This window comes from Ornithorhynchus anatinus, chromosome 4 (genome assembly GCF_004115215.2).
Source record: "Ornithorhynchus anatinus isolate Pmale09 chromosome 4, mOrnAna1.pri.v4, whole genome shotgun sequence".
Classification (NCBI taxonomy): domain Eukaryota; kingdom Metazoa; phylum Chordata; class Mammalia; order Monotremata; family Ornithorhynchidae; genus Ornithorhynchus; species Ornithorhynchus anatinus.
This window is the reverse complement of record NC_041731.1, coordinates 108041370-108063749: the sequence shown is the minus strand read 5'-3', so window position 1 is coordinate 108063749 and position 22380 is coordinate 108041370. Positions and strand designations below refer to the sequence as shown.

Here is a 22380-nt window from a genome sequence, read left to right as displayed (position 1 = left end):
GCCTCACTTCATCTGTAAAATGGCAATTAAGATTGTGAGCCCCACATGGGACAACCTGATTACCCTGTATCTCCCCCAGCGCTTAGAACAGTGCTTGGCACATAGTAAGCACTTAAATACCACTATTAGTATTATGACTGCTGATGGGGTTACTGAGAACAGGAACCGGTGGGCAGTTGATCACACTTGAATTGATGTAGGAGTTGGTTAGAAATTCAAGTAAATAGGTTGTTCACAATAAAGTCCCCTTCCTTTGAGACCTACACACTTTTCAGAAGGGAATTTACCTCAGGCCATACTTGACTGAGTGGCCTAGGGGTTAGCAGCTTCTTTGTTGCTTAGGAGGGAGAAAGAAGGGATTGAATGAAGCTTCTGCCATTTTTTGTTCCAAATGTGTCTTTGTACTTATTGATGCTTGTTGCTTGCATCTTTATTGTAATACCATTATTTGGTATTTGCTAAGCACTTACTATCTGTCAGACACTGTTCTAAGCACTGGGATAGATGCAAGATAATCAGGTTGGAAAGAGTCCCTGTCCCACATGGGTCTCACAGTCTTAATCCCCATTTTACAGATGAGGTAACTGAGGCACAGAGATGTTAAGTGACTTTCTCAAGGTCACACTACAGACAAGCGGTGGAGGGGGAATTAGAACCCAGGTCCTTTGGACTCCCAGGCTCATGGTCAATCCACTAGGCTATGCTACTTCCTTGTAGCTTTAATCAAAGGCTTCATAAAGTAAATTCATCTAACACTTTCAGTTTTTAGGAGAAAAGTTCTATAATGCAAATATTAAAGCCAGAGTATTATTAATGGAAAAATTGGATTTGTTATAAACATTTGCTTCTTCTGAAGGGTCAGGATTTTATAGCCTAAATCTGACAAAATCCACAGTCTCTGATATGTATTGTTATGATCAATAGCAACAACAATGATGATGACCATGAAGTACATCTCTTCCATGTGATTATTAATGATCTGAGTACTGTGTGTAAATGTCCTTCCTCTATTCACTGCACTAAAAACACTTCAACCTCTCTACCAGCAGAGAAAACTCTGTCTGAAGTTTTAAAGTGATTTGTTTTTTAATTGGCATCTGTACTGAGAAATTCAGAAAGAATAATAAAAGAGATTATTTTTCTCTGAAAATTCAAAGCATGGAACTAATAATTCTTAAACATATCCATGAATTTAGCACAGGTGAAGGAGGTCTACAGTTTGCGTATTTAAGATTGAAATGGAAAGACCCATGCTGTCATAACTTCATGATTTCTAAATAAAACTCTCAAATTCTCATGTGGAATGCACATGTTTCTTTACTAAATCAATCCATTTTTGTTGTTGTTTTTCACATTTGAGTGAGTTTAAAGGTGCTAACCATACAACAAGAATAGTAAATATGGAAGACTTCTACAGGATGGAGGAAACATAACAGGAAATAAGATTGCCTTGTGTAAGTAAGGAGGGTTACCAGGTTGGTTTAACAAGCAGTTGGTTTGGCTGCATACGGGAAGGTCAAGAACTGTACTTTGGGCTTATAGCTTGATAAAATTGGGCTTATTATTTGGTGTCAGCAGGCAGAGAATGTATATTTGTTGGCTTAAAGAGTATCTGTAATTAACACACTTTTCTAGAAGTCAGCTACTTCACTTATTTTTACACTTTTAATTTCTATGGACTCTCTGCAGCTCTGATATTTGTAAATGGAATACTTATTGATATAGTGAAGGAACTTGCACAGCAAAATTAACATCACTTTACATTATTGTATGGATTTCTTTGACTTTTAAAATGGTCAGCATTATGGTGGTAACAGTAATAGTTATTACAGATTTAAATGGGCACTCTGAGTCTGTAACTGATTGACAAGATCAATAATTTTAAGATCAAAAAGAGCAGTCTTTTTTCTTTAATCAGTATCCTTTTGTTTTAAACCCATGCCTACAGCAAGATCCTGTTTTCTGTATGTAGACAGTGCTTCCTGCTGTGAGCTGTTGAGAAAATGAGAAGACAAAATGGAGAATCAATTTGAGAAAAAAGCCTTAGTTGACAGAGGTTTACAGTAGATCAATGGAATCTAGCTAGTTAAAATATCTTTGGTAGCTGAGATTTTATAATCACATTCTTGGACATAATCCATTTTTCCCCATTCATTGGGGATAAGAAGAATGGTTTTCTTGTTATACAAAGAAAAATACCCTATTATGTCAATTGACTAGATCTTGGCTTTGTCATGAAATTCAGAAGAAGCCTTAAAATACCCTGCCTTCATGTATAGATAATCTATCCATTTAATAGGCCTCTATTTCTAGTAGGCGAATATTCACTTAAGAGGAACTTGTCCTTTAACAGCACAGAGACAAAATATTAGAGAGCAAGCTTGAAAGACAGATCATGTAATTGCTACATTTGTCCATTTAGTGCTTAAGGGATTTTTCTTTTTACCCATTTAGTCTTGATTATCTATTCATTTAAATGGGTTTCACCAAAAACACAGAATGGGTGCAGATGAATATATGAGGTTGCCCTTCATATTCAAAGAAGGAGCCATAGGTGTTATAATTGACCAATAAGTGAGTGTATGGCACAATAGTAGACAGATATAAGCCACATTAGCTTAAGAGGTTTATCCATAGATTTTGCTATAATTTTAATTGTGTTTCCCCAAATTTGCATACCAGGAGTAATTAGTTTAAAATCTTAATAGCACATATCGAAAATATTGTTTGAACATTTAGCACTCTGTTTAGTAAAAATAAATCAACAAATGTTAATGAATATCTTGTTAAGTGACTCCTGCTTGCAGGATGAAAAATAGCTCAGCCCCATTGTTTAAATATGAATTGTAGCAGTAAATTATTTAAAAGCTAATTTAAAGCCTGCCGCTAGTTTAGAAAGCACATAATCTGATCCATATTGTTCAATGAACTTTGACCTAATTGAACTGCAAGGTCCAAGACCTTCATGTTGGAAAGTGGAAGATTTTCTCTTCAACAACATCGTTTTGGGATTAAAATTGCTTTTATATGCGGAAACTTTGGTAATTCAAAAGTGCAACAGTTCAAAATAGCGTATAAATCTGCACAGGAAAAGAAGAAAGATGGGAAAACCACTCCACTCATAACCACACAACTTTAAGATGTTCCAATTGCTAAACCCAGTGACACTTGAAATCATGAATTCTGAATGCCCTCAAGTATGCTTCAGATCTAAATTGAAGAGTGCAGTATATATGAATTTTTACATACTAATTCATGATTAAAATGCGGTTGCAGGACTCAAGCAAGTATATTTTAAGACATATGTACCAAGCTAGGAAATAGGGGGGGCATACATATGAATACCATTAATATATTTTATCCATTACAGTACTAAACTTGGTCTTTTGTCTTGTTCATTGCAAAATGTAATGGTTGTCATTTATAAACTTATGAGCATGACCCTCCTGGAGCCTCCTGTGATGGCACAGTGACACCAGCTAAGAATTGCCAAACACCACAAGGACATTCCTTTTCATCACCATTCTCTAAGTTAAAAAAGGGTGAAGAACATTCAAATTCCTTTCTGATTTTGATGAGATTAATGCAAATGTTCTGCAGAGCTTGGGATAACGCAGGGGAGAGAAGAGAGAATATAAAGGAAAGGCAAAAGGGGAGAGAGAGTGTGAAAAATAGGACTCCAAACCAATACAACTATTCTATTTGATTCTATTCTATTTGATTCTATTTATTGCTATTGATTTTGTCTGTCTCCCCTGATTAGACTGTAAGCCTGTCATTGGGCAGGGACTGTATCTGTTGCAGATTTGTACATTCCAAGCGCTTAGTACAGTGCTCTGCACATAGTAAGCGCTCAATGAATACCACTGAATGAATGAATACATCTTCACCAGTATGTATACCCATTTATATTTCATCCCACACATCCAATCCAGCGCCAAAACCTGCCAGTCTCACCTTCACAGCATCACCAAGATCCACCCTTTCCTCTCCATCCAAACCACTACTTTGTTGATACAGTCTCTCATCATATCCCATCTGGATGACTGCATCAGCATCCTTTCTGATCTCCCAACCTCCTGTCTCTCCCCACTTCAGTCTATACTTCACTCTGCCGCTGGGATTATCTTTCTACAGAAAAACTCTGGGTATGTCACCCCACCTCCTCAAAAAACTCTGGTGGTTGCCTTTCAACTTTCATATCAAGCAAAAACTCCTCGCTATTGGGTTCAAAACTCTCCATCACCTTGCCCCCTACCTCACCTCCCTTCTCTCCTTTTATAGCCCAGGCACACTCCACTCCTCTGACGCTAACCTCCTCACTGTGCCTCATTCTTGCCTGTCCCACTACCTACCCCTGGCCCATGCCCTACCTCTGGCCTGGAATACCCTCCCTCCTTGCTTCTGCCAAATTATCTTTCCCCCTTCAAAGCTCTACTGGAAGCTCACCTCCTCCAGGAGACCTTCCCTGGCTGAGCCCCCCTTTTTCTCTGCTCTTCCTTCCCATCGTCCCGACTCCCTCCCTCTGCTCTACCCCCACCCTTCCCCACAGCACTTGTGTATTTGTACATATTTATTATCCTATTACTGATGTGCATATATCTATAACTCTATTTTGAAGCTATTGATGCCTGTCTACTTGTTTTGTTATCTGTATTCCCCCCTTCTAGACTGTGAACCCATTGTTGGGTAGGGATTATCTTTATCCATTGCCAAATTGTATTTTCCATGTGCTTAGTACATTGCTCAGCACACAGTAAGTGCTCAGTAAAAACGAATGAATGAATGAATTTCATCATTCAATGAGAGTTGCCAGGGTAAAACATTTCCATTTGTAGCACTGCCTGAGGAAGAGTTGTATGCCAATTTGGCTCAGCCTAGGGAATATTAGAAGCAGGTTGGCTTATTGGAAAGGCCAGGGGCTTGGGAGTCAGAGGTTGTGGGATCTAATCCAGCTCCGTCATTTGTCAACTGTGTGACTTTGGGAAAGTCACTTCACTTCTACGTAAAATGGGAAGTAAGAGTGAGCCCCACGACAACCTGATTACCTTGTAACTGCCCCAGTACTTAGAACAGTGCTTGACACATAGTAAGCACATTATTATTATTATTATTACTCCAGAGGTGGATATTCAACACAGGTTATTGTGACACCTATTTTCCTACCCACAAAATGAGCATGTTACAAACAGGAGAAACATTTCTGGATTTAGCATTAAGCTCTTCATGAGTCAATGTAAGTTTTTGAAAAGTCTACCAAAAGTTTCTGACACAATGTAATCAGAATCATTATGCATTCCATTGCCTGTAGTTTGAAAATTCTATTATATATTGGTGAAACAAACTTCACTGTGAACAAAGAGAGCAAAATTTAAAATCAGATCATAACCTCTGAAGTGATTTCTTTGGAATCAAGGACCTGGTTTTAGTGGACAACTCCTGGTTGGATAGCAGAAGAAGCTCACAAATCCAGATATACATTTATATATTTAAATTTCCCCATATAACTATTTTGGAATAAAATACCATTGTTCATTTCTGATGTTTTTCCTCTACATCTGAATATCTAGGATGAAGGGAAGTCACAGTTTCCTAGTGTACTACCAAGTCACATGTGGGAATAGAGAAATTCTACCAAGTCATGTGTAGGAATAATGATAATAATGATAATGGCATTTGTTAAGTGCTTACTATGTGTCAAGCACTGCTCTAACCACTGGCGGATACAAGGTAATCAGGTTGTCCCACATGGGGCTCACAGTGTCAATCCCCATTTTATAGATGAGGGAACTGAGGCACAGTAAAGTTAAGTGACTTGCCCAAAGTCACACAGCTGACAAGTGTCGGAGCCAGGATTAGAACTCATGACCCCTGGCTCCCACGCCCGTGCTCTTTCCATCCCAGATCTGATTACATGCTGAGTAACCTTGCCAAGCCATTTACATGCTGACTGACCTTGCCAAGCAACTCACCTCAGTTGCCTCATTTATAAAATGCAGATTAAAGACCTTTTTTTCCCTCTACTTAGACCGTGAGCATCATATGGAACAGGGACTGTGTCCACACTGATTAACTTTTACATATCCCAACAATTAGAAAAGTGCTTGATACATAGTTAGTGCTTAGCCAACACCATTAAAAAACAGGTTTAGCCTTATATTAAAAACAATGAATCTTGGTACTTGTTAGGGTTATTATGGGAAGCTATTTAATAATGGAGGGAGACAAAGGTAAAAAGGTGACATTGGCAACATTATGGCTGAAATGTGATTCATTCTTGCATATTAAAAAAAAATTTAAACACAATATTTTACCTATCTTCCTGCTGTTTAATCACTGGACCTTCCATATAGAAAGTAGGAAATGTTGGTTAGAGACTGTGCTGGAACTCATACATGAGGTCACTGTCTAGTGGAAAGAACACACAACTGACAACCAAGAGGCCTGGTTCTTGTCGCAACTCTAGCACTGACTAGCTGTGTGATCTTGGATGATGCACTTAACCTCTCTGCAGTGTCATTATTTGTAAAATGGGGATAAGTGTCATTATTTGTAAAATGGGGATAAGATACCTAGACTTCCTATCTCTAAAGATTATTAGCTTTATGTTGTACCACTGATTTTGTTTATAAACTTAAATGTCTTATTTACCCCAGTGGGGCTTGGAACAAAATAAGCATTCACTAAATCTAATTATAATTGTTTCAGCAGAGTGAGAATTACTCAAAGCTGGCTTCTGGTACAACACATTTTACCAAAGGGATGGTTATGGAATTTGTGGTTCTGGTCCATCTGTGGGCACAAGTATGTATTTGGCATTTGGATGGTACCTTTCATCTTGGAAGGTGAAAAAGATTTAGATTAAAAGTACTTCAGCCAGGAAGCACTTTGAGTTCCTTTCTAGTTGAGCTGATTAAATCCAGTGAATACTCACATTTTTACCATTTTCACAGTAACATACATTGGCCCAATAAAGTGAGATGCAAGAGAAACCTGTGATCATGGGAAAGACAATCAATTTATGAGATTTCTTCAAATATGGAAGGCTAGGAGCATTTATCCTTTAAGAGGCACTGTAACTGGGCATCAGAAAAACCCCAAAGATGGACATATCAGAGGAAATCATCCTGGACTGCTGAGGGGATTGACTTGAGATTAACATGACTTGACAAGAGGAGCAGCACAGTCTAGCGGAAAAAAAAAGCACAAGTCTGGAAGTCAGAGGACCTGGGTTCTAATCCTGACCTTTCCGCCTAACTGCAGTGTGACCCTAGACAGGTGACAAGTCTGTGTGGCTCAGCTTCCTCATCTGTAAAATGGGAATTCAATACCTGTTTTTCCCCCAGCATTAGATTGGAGACAGGGACAATTTTTTATTCCAGTACCTTATTTGTATCTACCCTAGTGCTTAGTATATTCCATGGCAAATCGTAAATGCTTAGCAAATACTATTTGCATTATTATACCATAAATTTTTCCCAATTTTGCTCTCTCTGTGTAATTTGCTACATTTTATGTTCACTTGGAAGTCTAATAATAAATCAACTGAGGCATTGGTTAAGCCTTTACTATGCCCAAGCACTGAGTTAGATGCAAGATAATCAGGTCTCACATAGGGCTCACAGTCTAAATAGAAAGAATAGGCATTGAATCCCCATTTTGCAGAAGAGGAAACGGGCACAGACAAATTAAGTGACTTGCTTAAGGCACCTCAGCAGGTGTGGCAGAGCTGAGATTAGAACCCAGGACCTCTGATTCCCAGGCCCATGTTCTTTCCATTAGACTACTGAATAATATCTTTAGCTCAGATTTTTTTTTCCCAGGTAAACTCTATATTTCTTACCTGTAGCAGACATAAAAACTTGATGGCTATGTTGATTAAGTTATTCATCCCAGAACACTTGATGGTCTTTATTCTGTAGAAGAAAGATGTTGAAAAGATGCAAAGGACTTGAATTGAAATAAAATAGTAATGTAATAACTATGGTACTTGCAAATTGCTTACTATGTGCCAAGCACTCTAAGCACTGGATTAGATACAAGTTAATAATGTTGGTATTTGTTAAGTGCTTACTATGTGCCAAGCACTGTTCTAAGCGCTGGGGTAGACATAGGGGAATCAGGTTGTCCCACGTGGGGCTCACAGTCTTAATCCCCATTTTACAGATGAGGGAACTGAGGCACAGAGAAGTTAAGTGACTTGCCCACAGTCACACAGCCGACAAGTGGCAGAGCTGGTATTCGAACTCATGAGCCCTGACTCCAAAGCCCATGCAAGTTAATCAAGTTGGATACAGTCCCTGTCCCACATGGGACTCACAGTCCTAATCCCCATTTTACATATGAGGCATATGAGGCCCAGTGAAGTTAGGTGACTTGCCCAAGGTCAAACAGCAGACATGTGGCAGAGCCGGAATTAGGACCCAGGTCCCTGGATTAGAACCCAGTTTAGGATTAGACTCCCAGGCCTCTGCTCTATCCACTCAGCCATAGTTATGTATGTGTGTACACACACACACCATAAATATACATTCAATTTCCTTATTTTTATGTTTCTCTCCCCTGTTAGAGTACAAAATCTTTATGGGCACTGAACATTCCACTCTATTATGTACTTTCCAAGTTCCCTGCTCAGGGTCACACCTGGAGAGTGTCCAGTGCTCTACCAGACTCAGCTACTGAGGGAGAGTCAAACAAAGGCATACCCATTCCATTCCTAGCTTGGGCAGTGGCTAGCAAGTGGAAGGCAATCTGCTACAAGTCAAAACGCACCCATGCTGGGCAGCAGCAACAGGGGAGAGAGTCAAGGGTAGAGACTCGAGTTTATTGCGTGGAAGGTGGCAATGGTAAACCTATCCCGTATTTTACAAGAAATTTCTATGGATACACTACCGGAATGATTGCAGATGGAGAACAGAGCATTTTGGGAGAGATGTGTTCATGGTGTCACTAATGGGTTGGAAACAACTCAACGGCATAAGACAAGACTTTCCAAGTGTCCGATACAATGAAACAGTGGAAAGACCCCGGGCTCGGAAGTCAGAGGTCATGGGTTCAAATCCCAGCTCTGCCACTTGTCAGCTGTGTGACTGTGGGCAAGTCACTTCACTTCTCTGGGCCTCAGTTACCTCATCTGTAAAATGGGGATGAAGACTGTGAGCCTCACGAGGGACAACCTGATTACCCTGTATCTACCCCAGCGCTTAGAACAGTGCTCTGCACATAGTAAGCACTTAAATACCAACATTATTATTATTATGAAATGGGTGCTCAATATATGCTACCATTTCCACAACTACTATAATTACTACTGCTACGATCTTTCTAGAATAAATTTTGAAAAGAAGAGATTGGTTGTATATTTTTAAAGTTTGTGTGTCTATTTGGTTAAATTCCCAGTCTCCTTAAGAACCTTCTTACATAGACTCAAAAGTGGATAGGAGAGCTAAAAGACCTCCTGTTGCACCTGGAGAAGCAACACATTTCCTCTCATGTTTCTTGCTGAAAAATTAGCCATTTTCTAGAGGTTCTGAGCTCCTTCTGAGGGAGAGCAAATTTGAATGTACATCATATACTGACCAGATCACATCCTGTGGCCTATCAAATATGTTTTCTCTTCCATGTCTTCTCCTATGCTATTTATGCAGTTGCCCTTTGTGTTTAAAGACAGTACCATTGCTAGAGAAGCAGCATGTCTCGGTGGAAAGAGCACGGGCTTAGGAGTCAGAGATCATGGGTTCTAATCATGGCTCCACCACCTGTCAGCTGTATGACTTTGGGCAAGTCACTTGACTTCTCGGTGCCTCAGTTACCTCATTTGTAAAATGGGGATTAAGACTTTGAGCCTCAAGTGGGACAACCTGATTATTCTGTATCTCCCCCAGCGCTTAGAACAGTTCTCGGCACATGGTAAGCGCTTACAAATACCAACATAAATTATGATTAGTAGTAGTGAAATTCACTTACATGTGTAAATCCAACAATGGTATTTTTTAGTGCATATTGTAAAAAAGCACTATACTAAGCACTTGGGGAAGTAGAAAACAACAGAGTTCATTAGACACATTCCTTGTCCACCAGAAACTTACAACCTAACCAGAAAAAAACCAACAACAAATAACATCATTATTAAGTGCTTACTATGTGCCAAGCACTGTTGTCAGCACTGTGGTAGATTACAAGGTAATCAGCTTATGCCATTTGGGGCTCAGTCAATCCTTTTTTTGCAGATGAGGTAACTGAGGCACAGAGAAGTGAAGTGACTTGTCCAAAGTCACCCAGCTGACAAGAGGTAGAGCCAGGATTAGAACTCACGTCATCTGACTCCCAAGTCCATGCTCTTTCCACTAAACCACACTGCTTCTCGAAGTGGGCGGGGGGGAGTAGAGAGAGGGAGAGAGACTGAAAATTTTACTGTGAGTTTCACAGTCCCAGCACTTTGTGTACACACAAAAACAGCCTCATATTGTAGCTCTCTCCTATTGGTTGGATGGACAAGCGTACAAGAAGCAATATATAATCAATTCAAACTGAGAGGCATAGTTGCTTTATTGTTATGCATACAGCTATATTTTAGCAATTGCCACAGTTCATGTTTGAGGCTTTAGAAAGAGAGAAGAGAAAAGTAGAATTAGTCAATCCATCAGTGGTATTTGAGTAGCAAATTTGTGCAGAGCACTGAACTAAGTGCTTGAAAGTGTAATAATTGTGGTATTTTGTTTAGCATTTATTATGCATTAAACACTCTGCACAGCATTGGGGAAGATACAGGATAATCAGGTTGGATACAGTTCTTGTCCCACACAGGAGTGACAATAAGTAGGAAGGAGAATGAATGTATAATGCAATAGAATTGGTAGATGTGATCTCGGCCTACAAGTATCTTACAGTCTAGAGTGGGAGATAGACAAGAAATTTCACATAGGGGAAATGGCAGGGAATAAGGATATGCACATAACTGTTGTGCGGCTAAAGGTGAAGTGGATACCAAGTGCTTAAACAATATAGATACAAATGCACAGGTGAATCAGAAGGGATCAATCATATTTATCAAGTATTTACTGTGTGCAGGAAGGATATAAGTGAAAGGACGGCAGCAATAAAGATGTGATAGAGATACAATAAGTAGGTTGGCATTAGAGGAGCAAACTGTGCAGGCCAGGTTGCAGTAGGAGAGTAGTGAGTTATACTATAAGAGGGTACTTTGACAGTGCTTTAAAGCCTAGGGTAAGGAGTTTCTGTTTGATGTGTAGATAGACAACCACAGGAGGTTCTTGAGGAGTGCAGAAACATGGTCTGAATTTTTTGTAGACAAATGATCCAGGCAGCAGAGTGAAGTATGGACTAGAGTAGGAGAAAAAGGAGGCAGGGAAATCAGCAAAGAACCTCATACAGTAATCAAGGCAGGAAAGTGTAAATGTTTGGATTAATGTGGTAGCAGAGGAAAGGGTGAATTTTTAGTAATGTTGTGAAACTTTAATCGGCAGGATTTAGTGATTGACTGAATAGATGGGTTGAATGAGAGAGAAAGTCAAGGATAATGCAAAAGTTATGGGCTGGTGAGGCAGGAAGGATGGTGGTGCTGTCTATAGGGATGGGAAAGTCAGGGGGTGGACTGGGTTTCAGTGGAAGATAATGAGTTCTGTTTTGGATATGTTAAGTTTGAGGTGTTGGCAGGACATTTGAGTGAAGTTGTCTTGAAGGTAGGAGGAAATGTAAGACTGCAAAGAGGGACAGAGATCTCGGCTGGAGATGTAGATTTCAGAATCATTCACATAGAGGTGGTAGTTGAAGCCATGGGAGCAAGTGAGTTCTCCAAGGGAGTGGGTGTGAATGGAGAATAGGAGGGGATCCAGAACTGAACCTTGAGGGATACCCTCAAGGGAGAGTTAGTTGAGGAAATAAGAACTTAAATTGGGGAATACCTCTTGAAGGAGACGGAATTTTACGATGGCTTTGCAGGAAGGGAGAGTGGTGGTCTGTCAGAAGGGTAGGGGACATGAATTCCAGGCCAGAAGCAGGATATGGGCAAGAGGTTGGTAGCAAAATAGATGAAATTGAGATTGACTTTAGGAGGAGTGACATGTGGGCTGGATTGTAGGATAAGATCAGTGAGGTTATATAGATGAGGCAGAGCTGATCAGATGCTTTAAAGTTGATAGGTAAGGACTTTCTGCTTCATATTGAGGTGGATGGACAAACACTGAAGATTTTTAAGGAGTTGGAAGACAGGGGATGAATGTTTTTATAGAAAAATGAGGTGGGCAAGGAGAGGCAGAGAGGTGAGTAGGTGGGTAGGGGGAGGCAGAGAGGTGAGTCAAGAGGCTAATAGAGTAGTCAAAGCAGAGAATAATAAGTGCTTGGATCAGTGTTATAGCAGTTTGGTTGGAAAGGAGAGGAAAGGGCAGATTCTAGAGATAACATTTATCACAAAATATGGGGGCCTGTGCATTTTTCAGATTAAGTAGAGTAGTCAGGCCAGTTAAAGAATCAGATGAATTTCTTGCATACTTGACTATTTTGCCCCTGAAAATACACTATAAAACTTCTGTTTCTCTGTTATTCAAAGGATCATTGCTTAAGCTCTAGTAATAAGGGAAAGGTTTATCCTACTGCTAGAGTCAGAACAAAACATTTTAGTAGTGATAGTAGTAACATTATTTACTGAACACCCTTTGGGTGCAATACCAGGTACATAACACTTAGGAAGTATAAAACAAGCAAGAGAGATAGTCCCTGTTCAAGAGAAGTTTATGCTAATGGAGGCAGTTGTGAAAATTTTACCATAAAGGTAAATGTATATAATTATGATTGAATATAATAGGGATATTATCTTCCCACCCAAACCCTGTCCTCTCCTGACTTTACCATCACTGTTGATGACACCACCATCTTTCCCATCTCACAAGCCCGTAACTGGCATTACCCTTACTCCTCTCTCTTTCAACCCACGTATTCAATCCATCACCAAATTCTGTCAATCTCACCTTCAAAACATTGCTAAAATCAACCTTTTCCTTTCCAACTACTACCACATTAATGCACTCACTTATCTTATTCTGTCTGGATTACTGCATCAGCCTCCTTGCTGACCTCCCAACCTGCTGTCTCTCCCCACTCCAGTCCATACTTCAATCTGCTGCCTGGATCCTTCTTCTACATATCTTCCACTCCTCAAAAAACTCTAGTGGTTGCCCATCCACTTCCACGGAACTCCTCAAAGTCGGTTTTAAAGTACTCCATCATCTTGCCCCCTCCTATGTCACCTCTCTTCTCTCCTTTTACAACCCAGCCTGCATACTTAGCTCCTCTAGTGCTAACCTTCACACTTTGCCTTGATCTCACCTCACACCTGACCTATGTCCCATGTCCAGCCTCTGGTCTGGATCACCCTTCCCCATCAAATTTGATAATTACTTTCTCCCCCTTCAAAGCCCTAGTGAGGGCACATCTCCAAGAGGCCTTCCCAGACTAAGCCCCACCTTTCCTCAACTCTCACTCTGAGTCATCCTGACTTGTTCCCTTTGCTCTTCTCCCTCTCCCAGCCCCACAGCACTTACATATATATCTTTAATTTTATTTATTTGCATTGATGTCTGTCTCTTCCCCCACCTTGTTTGGACTCTAAGCTCATTTGCAGGCAGGAAAGTCACTGTTTATTGTCATATTGTACCTTCCCAAGCACTTAGTACAATGTCTACAAACAGTAAGTGCTTAATAAATACAATTGAATGAATATATCATCTCAAAATGTGTTTAAATAATGAATAAATGAGACCACTGGTAAGGTTGTAAGATTTGGGTAATTGGGGAAACTTGTGGAAGGTGGAATTTTAGGATGGCAGTGAATGTGTTAAGAACTGTAGTCTGTTGGATCTTTGGAGGGAGGGAATTTTAGTTTGGGAGAAAGGGTGAGCAAGGGGATTAAGACAGTAGAGTAGAGGAGAGAGTGAGGCACTGTTAGAAGGTTACTAAGTGATAGAGAGTCTGGGAGTAATAGATGAAGAGACCAGATATGTTCGATGGTGTGAGTTGGTTCCAAGCCCTGAAGCTGACTGAGGATTTGTTTGATTCAGAAGGATACAAAAAGGTAAAAACAGCCTTTCCATGTAAGTGAAATAATAGCATTCTAAAATATTCTCAGTTTCCCCTAACTGCTGCTGTATGGTGAGAATCAGATCCACCACATCAGAATATCTGTCAGTAGATTTTGTATTACTTGAAATAAGATCATTAACAATTATTAAAGGTTTGTAATCCAAGTAAGACAAATATCAGGAATATTTTGACTGCTGGGTTCAACAAATAATCCTATTTTATTTCTCTAAATTATTAGATTTCATCATTTCAGTCAAGCAACACTACTTATAAAACTGTGTCCAGAGAACTGTATTAAGTGCTTGGAAGTGTTGCAATGAAATAGAAATGCTTTACCACAGTCACGTGGGAGAGAAGCTCCCCCAACTCATTCTACCCAGTTTCCCACTGTTCCTTCCTTCTCCAGTTAGAAAGGTTGTAGTTGCTGCTTTGACTGGTCATGGTTATGGCTGTTGTATTTTAGCCTGTGAGGAGACCCAAAATCTTGCTCCTCTAGCCACAATGCCCCCCCCCAAAAAAAGAGTGGATGCAAGTATTTTTTTAGAAGGTGAGATGGGATAAAGAATCTCCTCTACCCCAGCAGTTACAACAGTGCTTGGCTTATAGAAAGCACTTAATAGAGTAAGATAAGAGTGTGGATATGGGGGAGGGAGGAGTCGATTAAGTGAGAGGAAGACTTTGAGGACCTCACATTTGATCATTTCAATTCGGTCAGCGAAGTAGTTAGCAAGGTCATCAGGGGAAATGAGGAGGAAGGTGACCCTCTAACTCATGAGAGTCACTGTTTGATGGATTTTTCTTCCCAAGCAGAAAGCTATGGATGATAATAATGTTGGTATTTGTTAAGCACTTATGATGTGCCGAGCACTGTTCTAAGGCCTGGGATAGATACAGGGTAATCAGGTTGTGCCACATGAGGCTCACAGTCTTAATCCCCATTTTACAGATGAGGTAACTGAGGCACTGAGAAGTTAAGTGACTTGCCACAGTCACCCAGCTGACAGGTGGCAGAGCTGGGATTAGAACCTATGACCTCTAACTCCTAAACTCGTGCTCTTTCCACTGAGCCACGCTGCTTCTCTATGATGCATAGGAACAAAATGATTCTTTTTTTTCCTCTACAAAACTACACCACAAATTGTGCAACTCACACACAAGCTTCTTAATCCAATTGCTTTGCGCTATTCAGTATGTCCTCCAAGTAGTCATTTATACCATAAAATGATCTCAAGATACTATAAAACATTTTTCCTAAAAGTGGGTTTATTTTCAGTTTAGGCAATCTGAAACATTTTCCAATTAGAAGTCACAGAAGACATTTATTACTCATTTTACCTAAAGTAGACTAAATCTGTTGTACTGAGCTTTCCCAAATTGCTCTGGACAGTATTCTGCACACAGGATGTGTGCAATACCAGATTGATTGATTTAAAGTAGCCTTTCTTCATAATGGTTTCTCAATGACTTACTAATGATGACAATATCTGAACTAAGGAAATGCAAACAGAAATGCAAACAGTTTGTTAACTTTGGGAATATTGCTTGTTTTTTATTAGTCTTCACTCCTGAGATCTAGATCTGCAAATCTTGGAAAGTATGTGGAATTTCAGTCCCTTTAAGATTATTCCTCTTCCTAATTGAGGTAGGGATAGGGCATGAACAGGTTAAAGTGCTTCACTAACTTGTGAGAGTCTCCTGGGGAGGGCATGAGTGGGGAAAGGGAAGCACAGCAGGTGGTTGCTGAGGAATGAGAAGAGCCCTAGAAAGAGACTGAAAATTAGTAACCGGGGTCCTTGTAATAGTAGTACTCCACACCCAAAACTACCTTCCCTTGATGACCAGATCAACACTCTCAACACAACCCTGTCTCCTGAACTCAACTCACTCGCTCCCCTATCCCTTCACCAATCTCCTACCACTAAATCACAGCCCTGGATCATCTCCAGTCTGCTTCCTTCACTCCTGTGCATGAACCAAGAACACTGCTGGAGGAAGTCAAGATATCAAGTCAATTTTGTCCAATTAAATTTTATGCTTGCATGCTTTACCTCTGCCCTTTCCTCTACTTGGCAAAATTATCTCTCCGTCCTTACTCATACCAGTGCCCTTGCCTGTTGTTTCAGATGTTTAACTCCCTCAAGCCCCCTGCCCATGCTTGCCTCCCCCATCCCTTGCCCCAGATGACCTGGATACCTCCTTTGTTGAGAAAATTGACACCATCAGGCATGATCTCCTTAAAATCTCCCCTGCTCCTCCCCACTCCTGCTCTTCCTTCAACTCCCCCATCTTTTCTAGCAGTATCTCGAGAGGACATTTCCTGCCTTCTCTCAAAATCCCTCCCATCCATCTAAGCGTCTAACCCCATTCTTTCCCACCCTATCAAAACACTTGTCCCTTCTCTTCTTCCCCTCCCTATCTTCAACTGTTCGCTTTCCAATGGCTTCTTCCCCACCACTTTGAAACATGTCTGTGTCTTCCCTATCCTAGAAGAAACCCTCTCCCTTGACCCCATGGCTCCCTCCAGTTATCATCCCATCTCCCTACCTTTCCTCTCCAGTTCCTTGAGCTAGTTGTCTATGCCCGCTGTCTCAAATTCCTTCCATCCACTTGTCTTCTTGACCTCCTCCAATCTGGCATCTGTCCCCATTTACTCCACAGAAACTGCCCTCTCAAAAGGTCACAGATAATGTCCTTCTTGCCAAATCCAACAGCTAATCCAACCAACAGTTTCTAATCCATCCTAGTTCTCCTTGACCTCTCAGCTGTCTTGGACACTATGTACCTCCCCATTCTCCTGGAAACATTATCCAACCTAGGCTAAACTGACACTGTCCTATCCTGGTACTCCTCCTCTCTGGCTGCTCATTCTCAATCAATCACTTTTGTAGGCTCCTCCTCTGCCTCCCAACCATGGGTGTTCCTCAAGATTCAGTTCTGTTGCCCTTTTTATTCTCCATCTACACTTCCTTGGAGAACTGATTCACTCACATGGCTTCAATTACCAACTCTATGCAGTTAAAATCTAAATCTACATTGAGAAGCAGCATGGACTAGTGGAGAGAGCATGGATCTGGCAGGATGGGGGTTGTGTCCATCCCGATTTACTTGTAGTAATAAAAATAATGGTATTTTTTTTAAGCATTTACTATGTGCCAAGCATTGTTCTAAGCACCACAGTGGTTACAAGGTCCCATGTGGGGCTCACAGTCTTAATCCCCATTTTACAGATGAGGTAAATGAGGCACAGAGAAGTGAAGAGACTTGCCCAAGGTCATACAGCAGACAAGTGGTGGAGCTGGAATTAGAACCCATAACCCCTGCTCTTTCCACTAAGACATGCTGCTTGTACCAACCCCAGTTCTTAGTACAGTGCCTGGTACATAGTAAGTTCTTAATACCACAATAATAATAATAATGTATCTTCAGATGTGATCTCTTCCTCATTTCATTCTGCCTTCAAGATCTCTACTTGGATGCCCTCCCACCTCCACAAATTTAGCATATCTAAAACCAAACTTCCTTATGTATGTGCACAGTCTCAAAGGGGGAGAGATAGCAAAACAAGTAGTCAGGCATCAATACTATTAAAATAAATAGAATCATAGATATATACATACACATCATTAAGTAAATGGAGCAATAAATATATACAAATATACACAAGTGCTATGGGGAGGGGAAGGGGCAAGTAGGGATTAGGGGAAGAGGGAATGGGAGGGCTCAGTCTGGGAAGGCCTCTTGGAGGAAGTGACCTCTCAGTAGTGCTTTGAAAAGGGGAAGAGTTAGTTTGGTAAATGTGAGGAGGGAGGACAGATGCTCAGACCATGTTTCCCCACTCTTCAAGAAACATCAGTGGTTGCCCATCCCCTCCTCATTGAACAGGAAGTCCTCACCATTGGCTTTAATACGCTTCATCATCATTTACCCCTGTCACGAGCCCCCAGTTCATATCAACCAGGACCTTCCTGGACCAGGGGACCCTCAGAGACAGGTAGGAAAGAAACCACACTTCTGATCACCAAGTTTACTGTGAAAAGTTTTTCACTTGGTTTTACCAACGTGCAAGGGAGTAACACATACACACAGTCACTCACTCCACCCCTCCAAGGGTCCAATACCAGTCTGTGGCCAAAGGAGCCTATTCTGTTAATGCTTTTGCTTTCTGCTTCCAAGTGCTGCTGCTTCTGCTGCTCTCACCTTGCCTCTGTACTGCTTCTCTGCCTGCCCCTGCCTCCAAGTGCCCCTCTTTTGACCTGCCCCCTGCAATTCAATGGGGCCACCTTTAATCTGCTTTAGGCATGGCACCTGTGGCTCTATGTAGCAGTCATTATTTGGTCCAGGCCCATTACCAGGTAGAACAGGGAGAGAAGACCACACCTCCCTCCATGCTCTGCCCCCACAGGCCCACAGTCACCTGCCTCGAGTAAAGCCCATCAGTGCCTTGGCAAAGTCTCTCCCTTCTTGTTTCGCGAGATTACAAGCAGTCTCTTGAAAGGCATCTTATTGTGGGTTCACCACACTCCACCCCTTGATCCCACTCAACAAAACTCATTTATATTCATCCAGGGGTAGAGTTGATCGGGGGAATTTACATTAAGACACACATTCAGACATATTTATTGAGCACTTATAGTGTGCAGAACACTGTACTAAGCCCTTGGAAAGTACAATTCAGCAAGGAGAAGCAGTGTGGCTTAGCAGAAACAGCACGGGTTTGGGAGTGAGAGGTTGTGGATTCTAATAGGTTCCCTTTAGTGCCGCCGTTATCCTATTCCACAGGGACCCTCGGCTAGCATGAAAGGTCCTCATGGCCTTACCTCCAAATCTGACCAAGTCACCTATACCCTTGGCTGCCTCTTCAGTAAGGGTGAGTAAAGCTGCTCCATGATCATAAATCCAGAGAAGCCCTTCTATTAGGGGCTCTCCAACACCCCTGGAGAATCGCTGATCTGACTCAGCTAATTCCACCCTGATATAATCCCTTGAAACAGTTGGGGAGCTGGGGACTCTTGGTAACCACAACTGGAGCTACCCTTAAGGTTTTATTCATTCAATTGTATTTGAGCACTGTGTGCAGAGCATTGTACAATTGCTTGGAAAGTACAATTCATCTGGTTAATCGTCAAACCAGATAGCTTCATTAACACACTCAGGGGTCACACCCACCTTTAACAATGGCCTTTACCTAGGTCTGGCTGATTTTCCCCAGTTTAGGCTTCAGGAGAACTTCAACTACCTCAATATCATTTGCAGGTCCTCTAGCTTCTTTAGCAATGGCCATACTATCAGAAGCAGCTGCTATAGCCATTAGTAGTTTCTCCTCTCATAGAAGGAGAACACTTCATGCAGTATTGCCAGCAGACCCATATCCAAAGTTAAAGATTCCAAATGGATAACAATATTCCAACATTGAGTCACCCTCATTCATTCAATAGTATTTAAGCACTTACTATGTGCAGAGCTTTGTACTAAGCACTTAGAATATACAATTTGGTAACAGAGAGAGGCAATCCCTGCCCAATAACAAACCCACCCTCACCCAGAACTCCCTGAAGGAGAAGAGAACAAACAGAGAGGGAAGAATTGACCAAAAGAGTTAGCAAACCATGACACCATAGACACCAGACCATAGTGACCAAGGTCTGCAAATCAGCACTATTTTTGTGTCACAAGCTCCCAGCTCAGACCAACCAGGACCTTCCTGGACCAGGGCAGTCTCAATTGCACATAATAGAAATCAAACCAAACCTCTTATCACCAAGGTTAGTTTTACCAACCTGTAAGGGAGAGACACACTCATACACACACTCCACAGACCCAATATCAGTCCATGATCAAAGGAGCCCATTCTACCAATGCATCTTCTTTCTGCTTCTAAGTGTTGCTCCTAGACTTGCTTGTTTCAACATATTTCCAGGTGCCCCCTCCATGATTCAAAACAACCACCTTTTACCTGCCTTAGGTGTGGCAGCTGGGGCTTTAAATAGCAGTCATTGATTGGTCCAGGCCCATTACCAGGAAAGACAAGGAGAGAAAGCCCCGCCTCCCTCTATGCTCTGCCCCCACAGGCCCACAGTCACCTGCCCTCAAGTAAAGCCCATTAGGGCTTTTGCAAACTCTCTCCCTTGTTATTGTTTGTTGGATCACAAACAGTCACCAGAAAGGCAGCTTGTTGTGGGCTCATCTACTTCATTTTTCTACTCTCTTACAATACTATAGCCTGCACACTTTACTCCTCTAATGCTAACCTTATCAGTCTATCTCAATTTTGCCCCAATCTCTCACCCACATCTTGCCCCTAGCCTGGAACGCCCTTCCTCCTCATAACCCTCCTCCAAGAGGCCTTCCCAGACTGAGCTACCCCTTTTCCCTCTGCTCCCTCTATGCTCCCCCTCAGCCCGTCGATTAGACTGTAAGCCCATCAAAGGGCAGGGACTATCTCTGTTACTGATTTGTATATTCCAAGCGCTTAGTACAGTGCTCTGCACATAGTAAGCACTCAATAAATACTATTGAATGAATAAATGTCCTCTGCTCCCTCCTCCTTCCCCCCTTCACTTCCCCTCAGCTAAGCCCCCTTTCCCTCTGCTCCTCCCCTCTCCTTTTCCCTCCCATCAGCACTGTGCTCATTTGTATAGATTTTTTATTACCCGATTTATTTTGTTAATGAGGTGTACATCCCCTTGATTCTATTTATCGTGATTAAGTTTTCTTGTTTTTGTCTGTCTGTCTCCCCTGATTAGACTGTGAGCCCATCATTGGGCAGGGATTGTCTCTATCTGTTGCCAAATTGTACATTCCAAGAGCTAGTACAGTGCTCTGCACATAGTAAGCGCTCAATAAATACTATTGAATGAATGAATGAATGAATAACTGCATGACAAGTATTCTCTCTGCCTTTAAAGCCTTACTGAAGGCACATCTCTTCCTAGAGAAGCAGCAGCAGCATTATGTGGAAAGAGCACAGACTTGGGAGTCAGAGGTCATGGGTTCGAATCACCCTCTGCCACTTCTCTGCTCTGTGACCTTGGGCAGGTCACAACATCTCTGTGCCTCAGTTACCTCATCTATAAAATGGGGATTAAGACTGTGAGCCCCACATGGGGCAACCTGATAACCTGGTATCTATCCCAGTGTTTGGAACAGTGGTTGGCACATAGCAACTAACAAATACCATTATTATGAGGAGCAGCATGGCTTAGTGGAAAGAGCATGGGCTTGGGAGTCGGAGGTTGTGGGTTATGATCCAGGCTCTGCCACTTATCTGCTTTGAACCTTGGGCAAGTCACTTAACTTTTCTGTGCCTTAGTTCTCTCATCTGTAAAATGGGATTAAGACTGTGAGCCCCACATGGCACAACCAGATTACCTTGTATCTACCCCAGTGCTTAGAACAGTGCTTGGCACATAGTAAGTGCTTAACAAATACCATAATTATTATTACAAATTATTATTCTCTGTGCCTCAGTTCTCTCATCTGTAAAATGGGGGTTAAGACTGTGAGCCCCACGTGGGATACCTGATCACCTTGTAACCCCCCAGTGCTTAGAACAATGCTTCACACATAGTAAATGCTTAACAAATACCATCAACATTATTATTATTATTATTATTATGAGGCCTCCCTGACTAAACCCTTTTTTTCCTTTTCTTCAACTCCCTTCTTCACTGCCCTGACTTGCTCCCTTTATTCATCCCTACTCTCAGCCCCATAACACTTAGGTACCTATCTAGAATTGAATTATTTATATTGTCTGTCTTTCCCTCTAACCTGTAAGCTCATTGTGGACAGGGAATGTGTCTGTTATATTGTTATATGGTATCTTCTATTTGATTAGTACAGTGTCCTGCACACAGAAATTGCTCAAAAGTATATTGACTGACAGACTAATGGTAGAAGTAGTCCTTGGAGAAGCAGCGTGACCTAGTGGAAAGAGCAGGGGCATGGGAGTCAGAAGGCCCTGGGTTCTAATCCCTGATTCACCACTTGTCTGCTGTGTAACCTTGGGCAGGTCACTTCACTTCTCTGTGCCCCAGTTACCTCATCTGTAAAATGGGGATTTAAACATTGAGCCCCATGTGGGACAAGTACTCTGTCCAACCCGATTTGCTTGTATCTACCCCAGTGCTTAGTATAATGTCGGGTACATAGTAAGCACTTATCAAATGCCACAATTATTATTATCATTATTATTAATGTTTATTGAACACTCACTGAACATAATGCATTGAACTAAATACCTGAGAATTGTTCAAGTTTCCTGGAACTGTCCCCCGGCCTGGG

At 41.5% G+C, this 22380-nt stretch overlaps 1 long non-coding RNA gene across 1 annotated transcript; it reads right to left on the bottom strand.

Moving 5' to 3' along the window:
- Positions 1-1294: 1294 nt before the first annotated feature.
- On the bottom strand, positions 1295-20046 carry LOC114811350. The gene is made up of 3 exons (XR_003759037.2): positions 19875-20046; positions 7844-7916; positions 1295-1992 (listed from the first exon to the last, which is right to left on the bottom strand). It is a non-coding gene; the product is annotated as an uncharacterized LOC114811350 (long non-coding RNA).
- Positions 20047-22380: the final 2334 nt, after the last annotated feature.